The following is a 9,612-nucleotide window of genomic DNA, read 5'->3' as shown; positions in this document are numbered from 1 at the left end:
TTTTGGGAAGACTTGCTGCTTGTGGACTATAGGTGCACATAACAATATCTTTCATAATAATATCTTTATTTATAGAAGACTTTTCATACCAGTGGCAGTTCGAATTGCTTTTACAAACAGGTGATAAAGCTCAATAGTAATAGAAGAAACTATGAGCATTAATTTAAAATCATAACACAATGACACAGAGCAAATTAAAAAGATAAATACCAAATACGTGAAATTTTAATTAAACGCTAAGTTAAAAAGATATGTTTTGAAACATTTCTTGAAAGTGTGAACTGAGCCTGTTTGTCTAATAGAAGGTGGAACTGAGTTCCACAGTTTAGAAGCAGAATAACTGAAATAACCGAATAACCGAAAGAGGCCTCTCCACACTTTCTGGATTTTACGAAAGGTATTTGCAGAAAGTTGGTATCTGCAGATCTAAGATCACGTGTTAGTACATAAGCAGACAGACATTGTATGATGTAAGTGGGCACTTTAAGGTCATTTAGAGCCTTAGAAATAGTAGCAGAACTTTAAAATATATCCTAAAAGATACAAGTAGCCACTGCAGTTCTGTCAAAACAGCAGTGATATGAGCTCTTTCTTTTGTTATGATCTGTGCTGCTCCATTTTGTTCGAGTTGTAGAGGATGGGAAGCCAAGTAAGATGAGCATTACAATAGTCAACTTTTTAATAAATGCATAAACAAGTTTCTCTGCACTGCGCTGAGATATAAAAGGCCAAACTTTAGCAATTCTCAATTGATTCTCAAATGATATAAAATTGCTTCAGTGACTGCATTTACATGTGGGATAAAACACAACTCAGAGTCAAAGATTACACCCAGGCTTCGTACTTCAGGTTTAGCATACAAATAAACTTCTCATAAAGCATTTTCTGAGTTTTAGTATCAGTACTCCAGTTTTTTCGTGATTCGTGAGAAACTTTGTGACAGCCACTAAAAAATATCTGATACATAGCTGGTAAGCCTGTCAACAGAGTCTTAATCATCATAAGGAATACCAATGTATAAATAAGTGTCAACAGCATAGCTATGAAAATTTATATTATCACCCAGAGGTAACATGTACAAAGAGTAATTATCTCTTGGATAAACCTTTTGAAGAGACAAAGATTCCAAGTTTAGTTACAGCTTGCTTTTTTAATTAACTAAATATGCCGCTCACACACACACACACACACACACATACATTCTGCGATATGATGACTGCTAAAGATGAACACTCCCACATTTACCGGGATGAGCCGGAAGAGCACCTCAAAAAATACCCCCGGAGGAGGTTAGCAGCTAACAAAATTAATGAAAATAAACGCGTACCAGACTTTTTAAACAGTGTCACATAGTAGGCGATCCTTTATTTAAGTTTTAATATGCTGCTGTTTTGCTGTTTTAAACGCCTTTTCATTGTTAATGCAAGTCTTAGTCAGCGTGCTATATTAGCTTCCTATGCACAGTGTACTTCAAGATGTCTTCTTAATAGAATTATCGGTTCCACCTTAAATGGCTCAGACTCCAACTGACTCGTCATTTACCACGGTAAAGTTAGTTTTATTTTCGATATTCGTCATTTCGGCGCTAATAACATTTGATCGGACTACGGTAGTCAGTAAAGACTTACATATTCATGACAGTATGACCACAGAGAGTGATGCACACCTGTGCTTTTGCAGGTTGGGCGACATTTAACGTACCACTCTTTTTGTGTTAATACCACAGAACTGAGACAAGTTTTTCAATCGAAAGAAAAAGAATGCACTTCTAGACCAAGCCTACATCCATGCACACGCATTTGTTTTCCTCCAAAGCGTTTCTGTGCATTTAAATACATATTTTAATTGTTCATGCTAACAATAGACACCGTCAAACAATAAAACGTCAATAGCTCCATAAACACTGTGTCCATACACGTCTGATTAATTGTGTTATTTTATATAGAAATACACACCACTTTAATTTAGAAAAAGGACTTTGAATAAACCTGTAACTAAAATGTACTTGCCAATACTTGTCCTAACAGTACTGAGCATACCTTACCTGTAAAAATTGATATTACCTGTATACTGATATAGCTAGTTAGCTTGATAACGGAGGTTCAGTAATCGACAGACATTAGCAGTCTTGAAGGTTCAATAGATCCTTAATCATCTAAAATATTAGTTTAAAAAATGAGAGTGTAGAAAAGAAAACATCTTATGTAAGTGGATCAAATTGCAAATCAAATGTTTTTTAAATCCATCAAACACTAAGTGAGTCAGATTTAAGTTTTAAATATTTTACATTTTTTTCATTTTGAATTTCGATAACATTTTAGACACTGAACATTTAAATCAGCAGTGTTTGGTGCAAATACGTTTCAGTAATGAAACACAAACTTTGAATTTTACTTGAGGATATAATGTAGCTAAAATACTGCTTAGGTTCAAAATGCAGCATTCACTGCAATTAATGCAGCTGAAATGCTTTTGAGGGTTAAAATACAAATATTAATAGAAAGTAATTATTGCAGTACATTCAAAATTCAGAAGTTGTGTATGATTGCTGAAACTTAACTGCACCATACACAATTGTTTGTAGTGTTTGGTGTAATACAGCTGAAATGTTATTGAAATTCAAAATTGCTAAAAGTTAATAAAACATAGTTACAGCAATATATCCAAAATCCAAAGACTGTGCATCATTGCTGACACCTTGCTGCACCATACTCAACTGTTTTTAATGTTGTATATAATTTAGCTGAAATATTATGGAAATACAAAATACTGAAAAAATTAATAAAAAGTAATTACAGCAATATATCCAAAATCCAAAGACTGTGCATCATTGCTGACACATCACTGCACCATACTCAACTGTTTTTAATGTTGTATATAATTTAGCTGAAATATTATTGAAATACAAAATACTAATAAAATTAATAAAAAGTAATTACAGCAATATATCCAAAATCCAAAGACTGTGCATCATTGCTGACACATCACTGCACCATACTCAACTGTTTTTAATGTTGTATATAATTTAGCTGAAATATTATTGAAATTCAAAATACTGAAAAAATTCATAAAACGTAATTACAGCAATATATCAAAAATCCAAAGGCTATGCATCATTGCGGACACCCCACTGCACCATTCACAACTGTTTTTAATGTTGTAAATAATGCAGCTGAAATATTATTGAAATATGAAATACATAAAAATTTATAAAAAAGTAGTTACAGCAATATATCCAAAATCCAAAGGCTGTGCATCATTGCTGACACCTCACTGCAGCATACACAGCTGTCTTTAACATTGTAAATAATGCAGCTGAAATATTATTGAAATTCAAAATACATAAAAAATTAATAAAAAGTAGTTACAGCAATATATCAAAAATCCAAAGGCTGTACATCATTGCTGACACTGCACTGCACCATGAACAGTTATTTTTAGTGTTGTATGTAAGATGGCTGAAATATTATTGAAGTTCAAAATAAATAAAAATTAATATAAATGAGATATTGCATTACATCCAAAACCCAAAGGGTGTGCATCATTGCTGACACCTTGCTGAACCATACACAGTTATTTTAGTGTTGTATATAATACAGCTGAAATATTATTGTAATTCAAAATATATAAAAATTAATATAAAGTAGTTATTGCATTCTATCCAGAATCCAACGACTGTGCATCATTGCTGACACTGCACTGCACCATACACAGTTATTTTTAGTGTTGTATATAAGATGGCCAAAATATTATTGAAGTACAAAATAAATAAAATTTAATATAAAGTAGTGTTTGCAGTACATCCAAAATCCAAAGGGTGTGTATGACTGCTGACACTTCATTGCACTGTACACAATTCTTTGTTGTGCTGTATGTAATGTGACTGGAATATAATTGATATTCAAAATATATAAAAAATTATTTAAATGAGATATTGCATTAGATCCAAAATCCAAAAATTGTGCATGATTGGTGATACCTAGCTGCACCAAACACAGTTATTTTTGGTGTTGTATGTAATGTGGCTGAAATATTATTGTAGTTCAAAATAAATAAAAAATTATATGAAGTAGTTATTGCATTACATACAAAATCCAAAAGTTGTGTGTGATTGCTGACATCTTGCTAAACCATACACAATGGTTTTTAGTGATGTATGCAATGTGGTTGAAATGCTATTGAAATTCAAAATACATTAATTGGATTTTGGATATAATGCAATAACTGCTTTATATTAATTTTTATATATTTTGAATTACGATAATATTTGAGCTGTATTATGTACAACACTACAAATAACTGCATATGGTTCAGCAAGGTGTCAGCAATGATGCACACCCTTTGGATTTTGGATATAATGCAATAACTACTTTATATTAATTTTTATATATTTTGAATTACAATAATATTTCAGCCATCTTACATACAACACTAAAAATAACTGTGTATGGTGCAGTGCAGTGTCAGCAATGATGCACAGCCTTTGGATTTTTGATATATTGCTGTAACTACTTTTTATTAATGTTTATGTATTTTGAATTTCAATAATATTTCAGCTGCATTATTTACAACATTAAAAACAGTTGTATATGGTGCAGTGAGGTGTCCGCAATGATGCACAGCCTTTGGATTTTGGATATATTACTGTAATTACTTTTTAAAAAAAATTTTCAGTATTTTGAATTTCAATAATATTTCAGCTAAATTATATATAACATTAAAAATAGCTGTATATGGTGCAGCAAGGTGTCAGCAATGATGCACAGCCTTTGGATTTTGGAATATATTGCTGTAACTATGTTTTATTAACTTTTAGCAATTTTGAATTTCAATAGCATTTCAGCTGTGTTACACCAAACACTACAAACAATTGTGTATGGTGCAGTTAAGTTTCAGCAATCATACACAACCTTTGAATTTTGAATGTACTGCAATAATTACTTTATATTAATATTTGTATTTTAACCCTCAAAAGCATTTCAGCTGCATTAATTGCAGTGAATGCTGCATTTTGAATCTAAGCAGTATTTTAGCTACATTATATCCTCAAGTAAAATTCAAAGTTTGTGTTTCATTACTGAAACGTATTTGCACCAAACACTGCTGATTTAAATGTTCAATATCTAAAATGTTATCGAAATTCAAAATGAAAAAAATGTAAAATATTTAAAACTTAAATCTGACTCACTTAGTGTTTGATGGATTTAAAAAACATTTGATTTGCAATTTGATCCACTTAAATAAGACGTTTTCTTTTCTACACTCTCATTTTTTAAACTAATATTTTAGATGGTTAAGGATCTATTGAACCTTCAAGACTGCTAATGTCTGACGATTACTGAACCTCCATTATCAAGCTAACTAGCTATATCAGTATACAGGTAATATCAGTTTTTACAGGTAAGGTATGCTCAGTACTGTTAGGACAAGTATTGGCAAGTACATTTTAGTTACAGGTTAATTCAAAGTCCTTTTTCTAAATTAAAGTGGTGTGTATTTCTAACCATAATTTAGAGAAAATAACACAATTAATCAGACGTGTATGGACACAGTGTTTATGAAGCTATTGACGTTTTATTGTTTGACGGTGTCTATTGTTAGCATGAACAATTAAAATATGTATTTAAATGCACAGAAACGCTTTGGAGGAAAACAAATGCGTGTGCATGGATGTAGGCTTGGTCTAGAAGTGCATTCTTTTTCTTCCGATTGAAAAACTTGTCTCAGTTCTGTGGTATTAACACAAAAAGAGTGGTACATTAAATGTCGCCCAAACTGCAAAAGCACAGGTGTGCATCACTCTCTGTGGTCATACTGTCATGAATATGTAAGTCTTTACTGACTACCGTGGTCCGATCAAATGTTATTAGCGCCGAAAAGACGAATATCGAACATAAAACTAACTTTACCATGGTTCACCGTGTAACGTGAAACCGAAAATTCAAATAAGAAACCAAAGTCAGCTTTTAGCATTAGCGAATCGGCTCTTATGAAATATCACCTAGCTAGCGTTAGCAAGCGAGCTCTTTGGTGCGTAAAGCTAGCTAATTTATTAGCCTGGCTTTAGTGGTCGCCATAAATGTCCCTTGTACTAATTTAATCCACTGTTTCAATTTATTCAATTTTGTGTGTTTCTATGAAAGCGCTGTTTGCACTCGTTAAGGCTCTCAGACACGAGTGCTGCTGGAGTTTTTAAACACTCTGTCCACTCACCGTCCACTCTATTAGACACTCCTACCTTGTTGATCCACCTTGTAGATGTAAAATCAGAGAGGACAGCTCATCTGCTGCTGCACAGTTTGTTGGTCATCCTCTAGTCCTTCATCAGTGGTCCCAGGACGCTGTGGGCTGGATATTTTTGTTTGGTGGACTATTTTCAGTCCAGCGGTGATACTGAGGTGTTTAAAAACTCCAGCAGCACTGCTGTGTCTGATCCACTCAGACCAGCGCAACACACACTAACACACCACCACCACATCAGTGTCACTGAAGTGCTGAGAATGATCCACCACCCAAATGGTACCTGCTCTGTGAGGGTCCATGGGGGTCCTGAATTATGATGAGTTCTCATGAATAAATCGGCCATAACTACTCGACAGAGAAAGACTGAGTGACACGTACATGGACAGAAAACATCACAGAGATTGTTCCATATATTAAATAGATTTATCATTGGAGGCTCAAGAAAGAAACCCAGGTCTCAAGTATGGGGTCATTTTAATTTAGACAGCCAAAATAAAGTGAGATGTATCATATGTGACCAAACGCTGTCATCCTCAAATAACACCTCTTCGATGCTTCCTGACAGCATTATAATTATGTCCATTACCACAAATATTACAATATGACTCTTCATTACCTGGGAAGTTTATGACGTATACATGATGAGAAGCCAATGTAACAGGCAAATAAAGTTTAATAATTTTTTATCCATAGTTACGATGGAAAATCATATGTCAGTGGTATATTTATTTATTTAATGTTCAAATGATTAAGTTAACACATTCATGTTGTAATAAATGTTTATTTGTGCGAATAAGCTTCAATGAAAATATATGACAATCAGTGCAAAACAGGAAATTGAACTGGACAGAAGATGCTAGCATGGAGCCAGGTGTCAAATGCTGAAGTTGGTTAAACTGTGTTGACGGCTCGAAAAGCTTCATGACGGTCATCACTAGTGCTCCGGTAGAAACACAATCACACACACATCAGCAAATCCCTCAGTGTGCAAGTCACTTCTAATCTTCATGCAAATAAAACAAAAAAAAATCCCCAAAACACAAAGGACGAAGCTGTCCATTTCACCCAGTTATCTCTATTTACCAGGTATTTTCCCGTTCCACCTTAAATGGTGCACCAGTTACATTCTGGCACCTGAGGCTGCTCCATTTAAGGTGTAATGGAAAAGTTCGAACAAGACAAGGTGACAAGGTGCTGTTGCAAGTATCTATACAGATTAAGGACTGCTGTTACTTACCTACAATGCTTATTCAGCATAAACAATAATTGTTCATAAATGAATATAGCTAACTACTACATCAAGTTAAGATCCAATGTAAGGGCTATTAAATGAAACAAGCTTAATATAAAGCCAGAGAAAAAACAATCACACCAATGTTTCTTCTATACAGAACCGCTACATTCTCTCCGACTTTCTGAGTGAAATATTCTTGAAACAGAATAACTTTGGACAGTACCATTATTAACCTGCAGGTCTGCCATGGTATTGAATGCAGTCGGGCAGTGATGTTGACCGCCACATAATGCAGTGGTCAACGATGTTCTTTTTGCTGTGACTGACATGCGTCTCAAACTCTCACAAACGCCTTGGACATGGCTTATACACTATATGGACAAAAATATTCGGACACACCTTTTAATCATAGAATTCAAGTGTTTCATTCAGTCCCATTGCCACAGGTGTATAAAATCAAGCACCTAGCCATGCAGTCTGCCTTTACACACATTTGTGAAAGAATGTGTCATTACAAAGAGCTCCCTGAATTTGAGCTCTGTGAGTGGTATTATTGAAAAGTGGAAGTGTTTAGGAACCACAGCAACTCAGCCGCAAAGTGGCAGACCATGTAAAGTTACAGAGCAGGGTCGTCGAGTGCCGAGGAGCGTAGTGCATAAAAGTCACCATCGCTTTGCTGACTCAACAGCTGCAGAGTTCTGACCTCCTCTGTCATTAACATTAGCACAAAAACTGCACCATAAGTTTCATGGCATAAGTTTCCATTGCCGAGCAGCTGCATGCAAGCCTTACATCAGCAAGCAGAATGCCAAGCATCAGAATGCGTTTCCACTGGACTCTGGAGCAGTGGAAACGTATTCTGTGGAGTGGCGAATCACACTTCTCTATCTGGTAGTCTGATGGACAAGTCTAGGTTTGGGGAATGCCAGGGGAACATTACCTGCCTGACTGCATTGTGCCAACTGTAAAGTTTGGTAGGGGAGGGATAATGCTATGGGGTTTTTAGGGATGTTGGCCTAGGCTTTTTATTTTTATAGTTCCAGTGAAGGGAAATCTTAATGCTTCAGCAGACCAAGACATTTTGAACAATTGTATGCTTCCAACTTGGTGGGAACAGTACATTTGGGGAAGGTCCTTTTCTGTTCCAGCATGACTGAGCCCCAGTGCACAAAGCAATGTCCATAAAGGCAAGGTTGGGTGAGATTGATATGGAAGAACTTGACTGGCCTGCACAGAGCTCTGACCTCAACCCCATCAAACACCTTTGGGATGAACTAGAACAGAGATTGTGAGCCAGGCCCCCTCGTCCAACATCAGTGTCTGACCTCACAAATACTTTTCTTGATGAATGGACAAAAATTCCCACAGACACACTCCAAAATCTTGTAGAAAGCTTCCCAGAAGTGTATCAGCTGTTATAGCTGCAAAGGGGGAACAACTTTATATTAATGCCTATGGATTTAGAATGTGATGTCTTGTGAGCTCCTGTAGGTCTGAATGTGAGCTCCTGTAGGTGTAATGTGTAGGTGTCCCAATACTTTTGTCCATATAGCTTGTAAACATGAAAACTAGAGAAGGAAACCGCTACTGCTTGGAGCTTACTGAGGCGGGGCTGAGGGTGAGTGGGATAGAGGACAGTCATCTTTATGTCGTCTCCAGTGCTTTGTGTTTCTACTGGAACTTAATGACTTGGTCCGTCTCTTGTTTCAGGTGAACCCTGCTGTTATTCAAAATATTGAAAAGGAAGACAGAAAATACCATTGCTGATCCACATATTGATGATATAGAATTGCCTGTTTAACCTTTCTGCAACATAGAGGCCCTCTAAAATCTCTTTGGGGTGGATTTTTATTTTGGAAAATGAGATTCCCCTGGCACATTTATTACATTAAATTCATTGATTTTTGTTCATTGTTTGGATTTTCAATAAAGGAGAGAGAAATGCCAGCTTTGATATAAATATATAAACATGAAAGTGTTTACTTCATGTTTTATGAGCCTGTTGAAATTCAACCTACATTTGTAATTTTTGTATATAGCGTTTGAGGCAGATGATAATGTGCTGCTTTGTCAGAATAAGGCCAGTCACCAGACTCGCTCTCATCATCTGTGCAAATTCTTGTGAAACCAAATAA

This window comes from Colossoma macropomum, unplaced genomic scaffold (genome assembly GCF_904425465.1).
Source record: "Colossoma macropomum unplaced genomic scaffold, Colossoma_macropomum, whole genome shotgun sequence".
NCBI lineage: Eukaryota > Metazoa > Chordata > Actinopteri > Characiformes > Serrasalmidae > Colossoma > Colossoma macropomum.
This window is presented reverse-complemented; position numbering follows the sequence as displayed.